Genomic DNA, 11,630 nt, shown 5'->3' on the forward strand with positions numbered 1-11,630 from the left:
GGGCCTTTGTCTACCCATAATGTCCCTGAAGGCCCTTCAGTAAATAGAACTGCTTTTTATTCCCCTAATTTTGTCTGGCCTCTGTTTTTAGGTTGCCCCAAAAGGCATCAACAGGGCCATGCAGCAGGGAGGAAAGGTGACACTGAGACTGACAGGACACCAAAGTCATCTGGAGTGATGGCCTTGGTGGTTGTACCTTGGATGCCTTTTTCAACCTAGAAATGAAACAACACAAGCTTTTGAGATAATATTAATATAGGAGGTAATGCAAAAGTGGATATTTGTTGAAGGCTTCCAAGGGCAGTTATGGAAAAATATCCAAAAAAGCCCACCCCCTGGGGATGAATACAGTTTGACAGGCTTTAGGAATTTAGCATAATTGACAAAAATCACCAATTAGGAGGATAAGTGGTGATGCAATTATCCCTCAGGTCAAGCCCCTTCTCTGGAGCCCCCCTCCTTGTACTCCTAGCTGTACTTTGTTGATGAAAATGTGTCTCAAGGAGCTGTTTTCAACCTTGGTAGCCAGGGAGAACCAAAATGGGATAGGGGCCCTTGGAATATGCTTTGTCTTTCTGCTTAGGGAAAGGGCATGGAAAATTACTGGAAAACAAACCACTAATAAACAGGCTACAAATGTATGTGTAAAGAATACAGAGAATATATAAAATAAATTAAAAAAAAAAGTTAAAACCAAAGTGGCATCACCCTCAGCCCTCCCAAATGGGAGTGGGCTCAGTTTGCACAGAGCAGTGGAAGAGCCCTGCTTGCCTTTAGCCAAGCCTGTGGCACTGCCCTGTCCTGCTCTGAGCAGCTGCATCACAAAGTGCTTGGTGGGGCAGAACCCAGAGTGACCCCTTGGCTCTGCTCTGTGTCCCTCAGAAGCCACAGGAGGGGATTAGCATGTCTCATTTTGATTAACTGAATTACTGCTGGCTCCACAAGGATGCAGATGCTGGGAAAAAGCACTGGGGTTTTTGCCTCAGGGGCCTGAACTTCAGCATGGACATTTAAAGGTTTTCACTTTATTTCAAGTCAATACAGCATTTGGGATTTTATAGTGGGTACAGTGACAGCTCTAGGAATGGAAAACAAGGTACTTGAAAAATAGCTCTCCTCAGGTATCAAATTATCGATTGAAAGGTAGGAATCTTTGTGCAAATTACTTTTTTTTTTATTAGAGGAGCACTGTCAACTATCATTCTGATACTATATTTAGCTTTTAAATTAAGTGTTCTCTGAAATCTTCATTTGCTGAGTGCTCTGAGCCTTTTGTCTGCAGCACAGTGGAGCAAGTGGTCTGCCAAGAGCTCTGGGATGTGTGGATTGATGTCTGTGTAATGCTGGGCAGAGGCTCTGGAGCTGCAGTGCCCTTGGAGTGTAATGTTCAGCTGCTCTTAAGCCAAGTCGTGATCTGCAACCTCTCTGTCCTCCACCTTCTGAAGTGGAGAAATCATGAAGCAGCTTTTAGTGCTTGAGTGTGTAAACACTTAAACGATTGGACTTAAAAACTCATGGTTTGGGGGATTGTGTCTCCCATTCTGAGGAGGGAGAGACTGTCAGGAGAATGGACCTATCCCAAAATGTTCTGGGGGTGAGATGACAGGTGTGGGGAGGACATGAATCTTCTTTACACCTTGCAATTGTGGCTGCCAGGCAGGGGAAGGAGCTTTCCCAGACAGCTCTGCAGTGGCTCTGTGTCTGCACTGAGGGTGGCAGAGGGTTGGGAATAAGGGGTGTGAAGGGATACCCAGAACAGAATCATTGGGTCCAACTCCTCATCCTGCACAGAACACCCCAAGAAGATACAGAGTGCGAATTCCAGATGTGAATGACTGGGCAGCTGCTGCTCCATGCCCTGCACTGCCAGCAGCACAGCTCTGTCAGAAAAAAAAAAACCAAGAGAAGGCACAAGTTAAACAGGCACATTTCTGCAAGTGTAGGGGACAATGTCATGACCTCCCTGTGTGTTGTACCTTGTGGTTTTAGGGTGTAACCTGGGCTCAGAGCTGCACCCCACTGAGTACCAGCTGTCCTGGCATGCTGGAGCATTGCTGAAGGAGAGGAGGCGCTCTGAGGTTTTTTTCACTGTTGCCTTTTCTAACAGGAAAGTGTCAAGGCAGGGAAAAGTGTGAAGAGGCAATTTCTGGACACCTTCTAACATACAAAGAACTTCTTCAGCTGCCTTTGAGCCACGAGGAATAAATGCTTGCCTTTCTTAGGCTGCACCTCAGTTGTGACCTGGTGAAGGAATCTGCTGATGACATCCAGCTGCAGTGGGGCTGGGTACTGCCAAGGAGACACTGTGAAACTTTCTGTAGGACTGTCCTGTACCCTGAGTGTAAATACACACTGCAAGGTGCAGAAAGGACCAAAACACTTCTCCAGGTCAGGCTCTGTCCTTAGGGAATGGTGGATGCCCTCTGTTTTAAAGACTTAGCACATCACTCAAACAATGCTGTCCTGGAGGAAACTGGGTCTGGTGTTGTGAGCAATGAATTCCTGTGGATAGGCAAGGGACCTATCTTTGGGAGATCTGGCTCAAGGGTTGTGCTCTTCTGATGGAAGTTTGGCTCTGAGTTCCTCACAAAGGACCCACACGAGAGGTGCTGTGTCAATAAAGAAAAGACTTTCAGCCTTGGTGAGAAGCACAAGAGCACCCCAGACAAGGAAGGTCAGAAGGCAGAGAAGTGCTGCTTTCCACTCCAGTCTTGGTTGGGAAGATCCCACTGCTGTGCTGCCCGTGCTCAGAGGCAGCAGTGTCTGTCACATTCATCTCCAGCTGCATCCCTCCTCCTCTCCGTGCATCACAGCACGGAAAGGAAATGCCCTCCTGCCTTTTCCTTCCCTTCCTCCCTCCCTCCTGCCAAATGGTCTTCTTGGACCACCGTGCTCTCTCCTTCTCACAAAAGTGACAAAAGTTTGACTTCAGCTCCTTACAGAAACGCATTTTATTTGCAAGACCTTAAATCAGTTATAAATTAATATGAGCAGCACTGTTTTAATGTAAATAAATATTGAAAATTTAAGGCTCTGCTTTCTGTTCCTTTGTAGGCTGCAGGGGGTTGCAGAACCGGTATTTATTTACACTGTCTCTGGATAACATGATTTAACCTACTTGGGTGCATTCTTAGACAGATTTCACCCATCTATACCCCATCACACACCCAAGGGTTTTTCAAGTGCTTTCACACATATTCCTGTTCACAGCCCAGTCATTCCCACCCTAATATTGCTGGAAAGGACCAGAAGATTGGGAACAGCTTTGTCCTTTTTGCTCTGCATCTCCCAGTTACTTTCTTTGGCCTCTCATAAATGCTCGGTACCAATCCCAGTGTGGACTCAGCCTTGCTAGGCAGGGCACAGCTGAATCATGGAATGATTTCTGTTGGAACAGACTTTAAACATGATCCAGTCCCACCCCTGCCATGCGCAGGGACACCTTCCATTGTCCCAGGTTGCTCCAAGCCTGGCCTGGGACACTTCCAGGGATCCAGGGGCAGCCACAGCTGCTCTGGGCACCCTGTGCCAGGGCCTGCCCACCCTCACAGGGAAGAATTTCTTCCCTATATCCCATCTAAACCCATCCGTTTCAGTTTAAGGTCATTGCCCCTTGTCCTGTCACTCCATGCTCTTGTCCCAAGCCCCTCTCCAGCTCTCTTGGAGCCCTTTAGGCACCAGGAAGCTGCAATAAGGTCATCCCAGAGCTTCTTTCCTCCAGACTGAGCAACCCCAACTCCCTCAGACCTTCCCCATAGGAGAGGTGCTCCCTCCATTCCCGTCTTCATGGCGTCCTTTGGATTTGCACCAACAAGTCTGTGTCCTCCTTTTGCTGAGGAGCGCAGAGCTGGACATAGGTTGGGGTGGGTGGAAACAGCACCTGGAGGCTGTTTGTGCCCTGCACCCCAGACTCTGTGGGGACAAGGCTCCCAAACCCCTCCACCCCAAACTGAGGAGTCCTTTCCAGCATTCATTTCTCTGTGCTGAGCCCTATAAATCCTTTTTTCCCGGAGGAGCACAGAGGCGAGGGAGGGAGCTGGCAGCCAGCCCTGTCCCCCGCAGAGGACACAGCCCAGCATCCCTCTGGCAGCCACACGATGGCAGAAGAACCAAGGATCACTGCACAGCTTCTCAAAACCTCTGCTGCAATGTAAAAGCACCGGGCACCTGTCTCTGGATGTGCTGCCTCTTCCATGGGTAACACAGACCCCACCAGGAATTCAGCCTGGCCAAGGGACAGCTGAGGGCTGTTCCTGCCAGCTCCTCAGAGAGGTCACAGCTTTGAGAGCTTCATCTCCCCGTGCAGGAGGTGCCACATCACAGCACCACAGCCCAAAGGGACCCCTGGGACCTCCCCTCAGCCCAAAGGGACCCCTGGGACCACCCCTCAGGACCTGAGCAGAGAATTTCAGCATTTCAAAATGATGCCTGGAGAGGCTACCTAGAACAGAGCTAGACAGAGTTAAAGGAATAAAGTAAGGATTTATCAAAAGCCCTTCACAGGATTCACCTGGCTGTGGTTCCACCCAAAATGTCCTGCAGGTCACGAGTTTTCACACTTTTCCAAGTTTTGGTCCATTTCCATACTGGAGTTAATTGTCCAATTCCAGCTCCAGGTTCTGCAGTCCCATCCGCCCAGATTCTCTCCTCAATCCGCTGCTGTTTGCACTTTATGGGCCTGAAGCTGCAATATTGTCCTTGGTTCTGGGCTGGAAAAGGATTGTTTTGTGTGCCTGAGCTGTGAGGAGAACTTGCTAACACTTCATGTGAAGTTCAGAGTCACGCACCAATGCAGTACAGAATCTGAAAAATATAAAAGTTAGAACTTAAGGCACCGAAAACACGAGGCAGCTGTAAATTCTGCAGCACAATCCACCTGCCAGAATTGGACTTGCTTTGTGCAGGCAGTGGGAGAGGTGACATCCAGGTGTCCCTTCCAATCTGAATTACTGCCTGGACCAACCCATCCCAACTCAGCCTCTTCCAGAGTTCTTCTCCAGCATCTCTGCACGTTCTTCCCTTGGCAACAGGGCCCCAAAGGAGCTGCTTTGGAACCAGAATTGTCATAAAGGCCTCTCAGGAATCTTATCATCACACAGGAGCTGCTTTAAACACCCAAGAGCTGTGCTCACAGCCTGCAGGGAAAGTGTTTTCCCCCTCAGTCAGCTCATGTTCTATTTAAGAGATTCCAGAAGCACTAAATCAGCTTCTGGTGATGTCCTTGCAAGGGACAAGTTCCACAGCAGAGCCCTGAGTGCCCAGAGGAACAAGCCAGACTTCTGGCTGTCAGGACAAGGAAAAACAATCCATACAGCCCAGTATCAGGTGGGAGAAACCCAAAAGAGAACACAGCCCCATGTGGGGTATCTGACCAAGGGAAGCCCTTTTTTAGGACAATGTGTTTGAAGACTGAAGATCCCTTCCCAAAAGATGCAGGAGCTAATTCAGCTACTCCCAAACCCGAACTCAAAACCTACAAGCCTTTCCAAAATCTAGGAAATTCCAGAGCAGTTTGTTTTCCCTGCTCTTTTGCAGCTGGACCCTGGCTGAGACAGGGAATTATGTCAGCTCTAGAAATAAGGGAGGGTCACAACTGCCACTATTTCATAGGTAGAAATAATGGGTAAAATAAAGCAGATGCACCAGTGCAAACACTCGCTCCCGTGGTGGTGTCCTCACATTTGCACTGTGATTAAAGGTGATTAAATACTCTTCATCTTGTGCATCCTATCTAGTTTATTTTAGATTTTTTTTTAATCTCTTCTTCACAGTTCTCTGAGCTGTGGAAAAGAACAAAGAGGCGTCAGCATTTTTATCAAAACTGCATCATTTCAGCCTGGCCTGTACTAAGGTTTGCTAGCACACAGCAGCTATAAATGAGGCTGGTTTAGCTCATCGTTTTCAGGCTGCAGCAAAGGGATGGGATGACCCCGGGGACAGGGATAGGACCCACTTGTGCCCTCAGGGCTCTGACAGTCATTGATTAAATTGTCTGCAAGAGGGAGGGTTCTGACTCACAGATAGATGTTTTTTTAATATTTTTTTAAATGGAGAATGAAAAAAATTAACACCCTCAATTGGTATAAATTAAGATTTTCTTCTGTGGTGATTAGCTGCAGGTGTGATCCACAAAAGGCTAAGGTGGCAAAATATCATTTGGGTATACATTTTAGAACTATGGAACTGGAACACAGTTTTAAATTTTGTCAGTGTTACAGACATCTGAAAATGTGCTGCTTCTAAAAAGCAAAAAAATACAAAATAAAACTTTCTTTTTAAGTTTGAAAAATCAAAACAGGAGAGGACTGACATGCAATTCTTAGATAAATTGTAGCAATTCCATCAGTGCTTCTCCTCCTGTAGCCCCCTGAACACCTGAGCAGGGCATTACCTGAGCTCTAGCCTGGAAAAATGGCATGGGGATGAATTAAAGTATTTTAAGTGGTTACTGCCAGCTTAGAGAGCATCCTGCTCCTTGTGGAACCTGCCCATAAAACACCCGGCCCGGTTTGGTACCCTCTCCCATTCTGAGCATTCTGATTGGTGTGGAAGCTACTCCAAAAAAACCCAGCTCCGGGTGGAGCCCGCCCCTAAAACGCCCTGCTCCTTGTGGAATCTCCACCCAGAGCATCCTGCTTGGTTTGGCTCCTTCTAAAACACCCAGCTCAGTTTGGTACCCGCTCTCAAAACACCAGATTGGTTTAGTACTCCTCCCAAAGCAACCTGCTTCATTTGGTACCCGCTCCCAAAACACACAGGTCGGTTTAGAACCTGCTCCCAAAGCATCCTGCTCTGTGTGGAACCTGCTCCCAGAGCACCCTGCTCTGTTTGGTACCCACTCCCAAAACACCCAGCTCAGTTTGGTACCCCTCCCAGTGCATCCAGATCCGTTTAGTACCCGCTCCCGGAGCATCCTGCTTCATTTGGTACCCGCTCCCAAAACACCCAGCTCAGTTTGGTACCCTCTCCCAGAGCATCCTGCTCGCTGTGGCACCGCAGCAGGTGGCACTCCGTGCCCGCAGGTGGCAAGGAGCCCTCCCTGGGTGTCCCCAGGACCCGGCTCTGAGCAGCAGTGCCTCCCCCGCCGGGACAGAGCCCCGCACTGCCCGGCTGTTCCCGCGGGAGCTACAAAGCCCATCCAGCTCGCAGCTGGGAGGAATAAAGGCAGGATTAGCCCTGGGCATTGGACACCTAGAGCCGCTCGCTGAGCCAAGTGAGAAGGGTAACTCGAGGCATTTGTGCTCTGAAAAGCCCGGAGGTTTGGCAAAGGCAGCCACTCACTCAGCTGTGCAGCCTCCTGTAAACTGAAATGCCCTCCTAATGCTCTGAAAAGAGAAAATAATGATTGCGCTGGGGAATAAATAAAAACCGAGGCTAAACATGAGATCATTGTGCTGACATTAGCAATTATCACCCCAAACACCTCTGCAGACATTCAGCACGGGGAAAAGGTGATCTCTGATAGCAGAAGCCTTTAGCTGACCTCCTTAGGTGTGGGGCAGAGTAATTTCTTTAGTTAAATCACTTCCCAGATAACAAACAAACAAGCAAAAAAAAAAATAGTAGCAGAAATTTGTATTCCTTTGGTGAGGGGCAGGCAATTCACACATGAAACTTACCGAGAGAAACCACAGGTCATTTCATTCAAATACATCCAGCTGATTTTTTAGCACTTTCCCAGCTTTCACAGGAGTTTGGGTTCTAAGATGGGCAACATTAGGGTCATCTGGTCTGACCTTCTGCATAAACAGGTCACAACGTTTTTCCCAGAGTTGAACAAATTTTATCTTGGAGATGTATTCAAACAAGGATACTTTATGAGCCCACCCAAGCAAGACCTTTCAGTGTACAATCCTCTTATTATTAAGAAAACACACCTTCACTGGAGGTAGGAAATTCCTGTTTGTAGCTGGGCTGTGTGTGTTTATAAACTCCTTTCCAAACCTTCTGATTTATAAGTAACTCAATAGTCATGCTACCTGTCTACTATTTTTTTAAAGAAACTAAAAAAAGGCAGTTTCTTAAATTTAATCTTAAAGATTATTTTTTTTAACTCTCTGAAGATACTCCAGATCTTACTATGAAGTCCTGCAGCTGGCCCAGTGCAGGACTGAAGGTGCTGCTTTGCCTTTCCATCACCCACACCACGTTTGTTCCTCAGATCACACGGGCTCCAGCACTGTGGGTCTTCTACATCATAAAGAAAAAGACGCTCAAAGCAAAGTTATGAAGAGAAATGGACATTTTCTGCCACTGAGGAAGAAGGGGAGAAGAAATGGTGTGTGAGAAGGGAGCAGGCAGCACTTCTGAGTGCGAAAAGAATATTTGTGTCACTGGTGCTGTTCTTGTTTGTCCCCCTGGTGCTGAGCCATTTGTGGGCTCTCCCCAGTATTAATGAAGAACAAACTAAGCAATAAATTATGCCCTCAGTCCTTCACATCTGGAGAAATCCCAGCATGTATTCACTTACAAAAAGTGACCTGCCTGGGCCAGAAAATAGAAGTGAAGCTGTCAAGTCTCTACATTTGAAAATAATTAATTTGGCAACACTGGGGCTGACTTGCACTGGGAGAATCACTGCTCCATGCTTCCATCAGACCCAAAGCAGGCCTTACCCACCCTTCAGGACTGAAACTGCTGGAGACCAGCAGGGCAGCACTTTGTGTGTGTCCTTTTCAAGCACACACTTTTCATTAAGTAACTTTTTTTTAGACAAAGAACTTTTCACAGGAGGATGAGAGGATCTGCCTGATGAAATATTGACTCTCCCAATTCATATTAGATTCTCAAGCATCATTCAACAGCTCTGAATTGACTAATGGCCATCACAGCAAATGGATTTCCACCTTAATCTTTAGTTCTTGTCTGAATGATATTAATACACATTGTTTATCACTAATGAGCTCTAGAATATGATGTTAACAGAAGCAATTAAGGCCCAGAATAACTGTCTGCAACGCTGTGCTGGGGCTGAATGCAGAGGTAATGAATCACTTCTGTAGCTCAGCTCCACTTTCCTCGCTGCAAATCGTGCATCAGATCTTACTGAGCTCATCCTAGTGTCCAGGCTGTGCCTTTATTTTTAACCTGTGTGTATGCAAGAGGTTGCTTATTTAGGAAAGAAGAAGACAGGTCCTTTGGAGATACAGCCTTGTGGGTTTTATTTAGTGTTGGGTGAGAGCAGCTACCTCTAAAGAGAGGTGCTGTATTTACACTACTTTATTCCTGTAGATTTAAACTTCTTCTCAGGTGTTTAAGTTTGGGAGAACAAAGCTTGAATCAGAGCACTGTGTGGCCAGGACTGCCAGGCCTTGCCTTCTTGTGCAGATAATCACAACAAAGGGGTCAGGAACATCAAGGAGCTTTTTTGGCTGCTCAAGGCAAGAGTGTCTCAAAAACCCTTGGTGGAACTGCTGCCTTCAAGGAAACATTTCCATGTCACTGGTGGCCACATGTCTTGGTTTGGGACAAATCTGGAAGGGAACTTGCAAAGGGATGATTCCCTAAAGGGCAAAATTCAGCAGCCCTTCCTCCCACCTGTTCAGGAGATAAATCTCCTCCAAGAAAAGTGGAGAAAACTGTTTATTTACCAAGCAAAGTACTCACAAACATGAAAAAAAATTAATAATATTAAACAATGGAACCTCTCATTGTTCTGAAGAGATGGCAAATTCAGAGGCAGAGTCCTTTTCATGGGTTTCTCTTGGCTCACTGAGTGTCTCAGTCCCTCTGGTGTTGGAATGCAGCTCACAGGTGTGAGCTCCCAGTGTTCTTCTGGGTTTTCAGTCAGAGCAGGGCTGAACAGCTCAGGAAAAGAAAAACCCACAGTCCAGGGAACTTCTCTGCCTCAGCTAGCTAAAAAAACTAAAAGCAAAGGAGAGATCTCTCCCACTGTCTGTGCTGCAGACAGCATGCACTGAGAGAAAACTTAAGCTCTTATCTCTTTGTTTTTGAATATAGCCACAAAAATATTCCACTGCTTTTCCTTCTCCCCCCAACTTTGCTCTCAGATCTAGTTTTAAAGGCACAAAACTTATTTCTGGGCTAAATAGATGAATGGGGATACAATTCAACATCATAAAGTCACCCTAAGACATCACAGCAATTTAAAAGCTGAGTTCCAGAAGAAAGGCAAAGTATAATGTTACCCAGGTAATTTTTATTTTGCACTGTTGCCCTGTCCCAGCACAGGCTGAGCACACCTGTCTTTAGTGAACTGTATTAAACACTGAATCTTTGAGGGGTTTTGGAGCCAATCTAGTCCTGAAAAGGAAACTAAAGCTTCAACTTGACAGCAACACTCACAGAAGCGTGGATGAGAATTGCTGTGAGCCTCCAAAACAAGACTCAGTCCTATCCCTAAAGCCAGAGCAAAGTTACTGTTGACATCAGTAGGAACCTGTTGTAAATAAAACTCAGCTTGGATCAAGTAAGCTTTTCTGTGTTCTGATACACTGAAGAATACACTCATCTAGTCTTGAAGGAGAATCAAGGAAACCAGAAGTATCAGGCAATGGGATCATTTGTTCTCATGTTGTAAGAAATTATTGAAACAAGTCAACAGCAGCATGAATTTATTTCTGCCATGTATTTTGGCAGGAGGCTCAAAATCTGCCTGAGGCTGCTCTGTCAGTCCAAACAGAGAAAATGTCAATGCCCATGAAACCATTTCTGTTCAGACACTCAGCTCCTTGTCTCCCTGCAGCAGAGCACTCTGCATAGGGGATATTTTCCTTAAATAAGCTCAAGGCAAACACTTTTGTCCATAGGCTCACCTGGACTGTGCTGCACTGCTGTTTCCTTCAGCCCCAGCTCTGGCTGGTGTTTTATAAACACCCAGATTAATGCAAGTTGAAATGTAGCTGTTCAGCCAGCAAAGTGGAACACCCTTAACTGCTGCAGGTGAACCAGAGGATTTTTACCTGTCTTCACCTACAGATGTTATCACCACTCCTACCAGCAGGCTCTGCACGTGGTCATTTTTAATCTCTGGCTGATGCTTAGCACCAAATTAGTCAGCAGTTCCTCTTTTTTCCTTATTTTTAAGGCGTTATCTATCTAAGGACCAACATCAAAGCAGCAGGAGCATCATTTCATTGTGCTGGCTTGAATTGCAGTGTCACTTTAATTTGCAGCCGCTGAAGCAGAACCTCACCAAGTGCAAAGGAAATATTTGAGCAATTAGCCTGCACTCAGCTCAGGGCTGCAGGAGCCACACCACGAGCTCTGGGATGTCCTCAGCACCCAGCCAGACCTGCAGCTCAGGGTGCACAGAGCTGTGGCACTGCTGAGGAGAAAGGGAGACTCCCTGGGACACCCTAGAACAAAATAATCTGGGAAGGAGCTTTAAGAAGTCAAGCTCGTGCTGTTATGTTCTGTTTGCTTGCTTTTTTTTGATATATGTAAAGGGGAATTGAAAGCAGCTTATTTCATGCAAATTTTAACATCAGTAAAAGGCAATTAAGCAAATTTAAAGTTGCAATTCTTCTTGAGATGATGGTGTATTTCCAGTGGATGGGATTAGAAGTTTTGTGCTCTAAAGAGCTGGGAAAACCAGCAGAAACAGCCATTTACACACTTCTTGTAGCAGCAGGTGAGGGGTGAGCTCCCTCTCCATGTGCAGCCTCCTT

At 46.5% G+C, this 11,630-nt stretch overlaps 1 long non-coding RNA gene across 2 annotated transcripts; it reads right to left on the reverse strand.

Moving 5' to 3' along the window:
* Positions 1–1,031: 1,031 nt before the first annotated feature.
* On the reverse strand, positions 1,032–7,926 carry LOC148222084 (uncharacterized). Of its 2 annotated transcripts, XR_015806647.1 has the most exons (3): positions 6,899–7,926; positions 4,511–4,803; positions 1,032–1,880 (listed from the first exon to the last, which is right to left on the reverse strand). It is a non-coding gene; the product is annotated as an uncharacterized LOC148222084 (long non-coding RNA). The 2 variants fall into 2 exon arrangements; XR_015806646.1 differs by lacking the exon at positions 1,032–1,880 and having other exon boundaries at positions 2,937–4,803.
* Positions 7,927–11,630: the final 3,704 nt, after the last annotated feature.

Source organism: Sturnus vulgaris, chromosome 14 (genome assembly GCF_052056855.1).
Source record: "Sturnus vulgaris isolate bStuVul1 chromosome 14, bStuVul1.hap1, whole genome shotgun sequence".
Lineage (NCBI taxonomy): Eukaryota > Metazoa > Chordata > Aves > Passeriformes > Sturnidae > Sturnus > Sturnus vulgaris.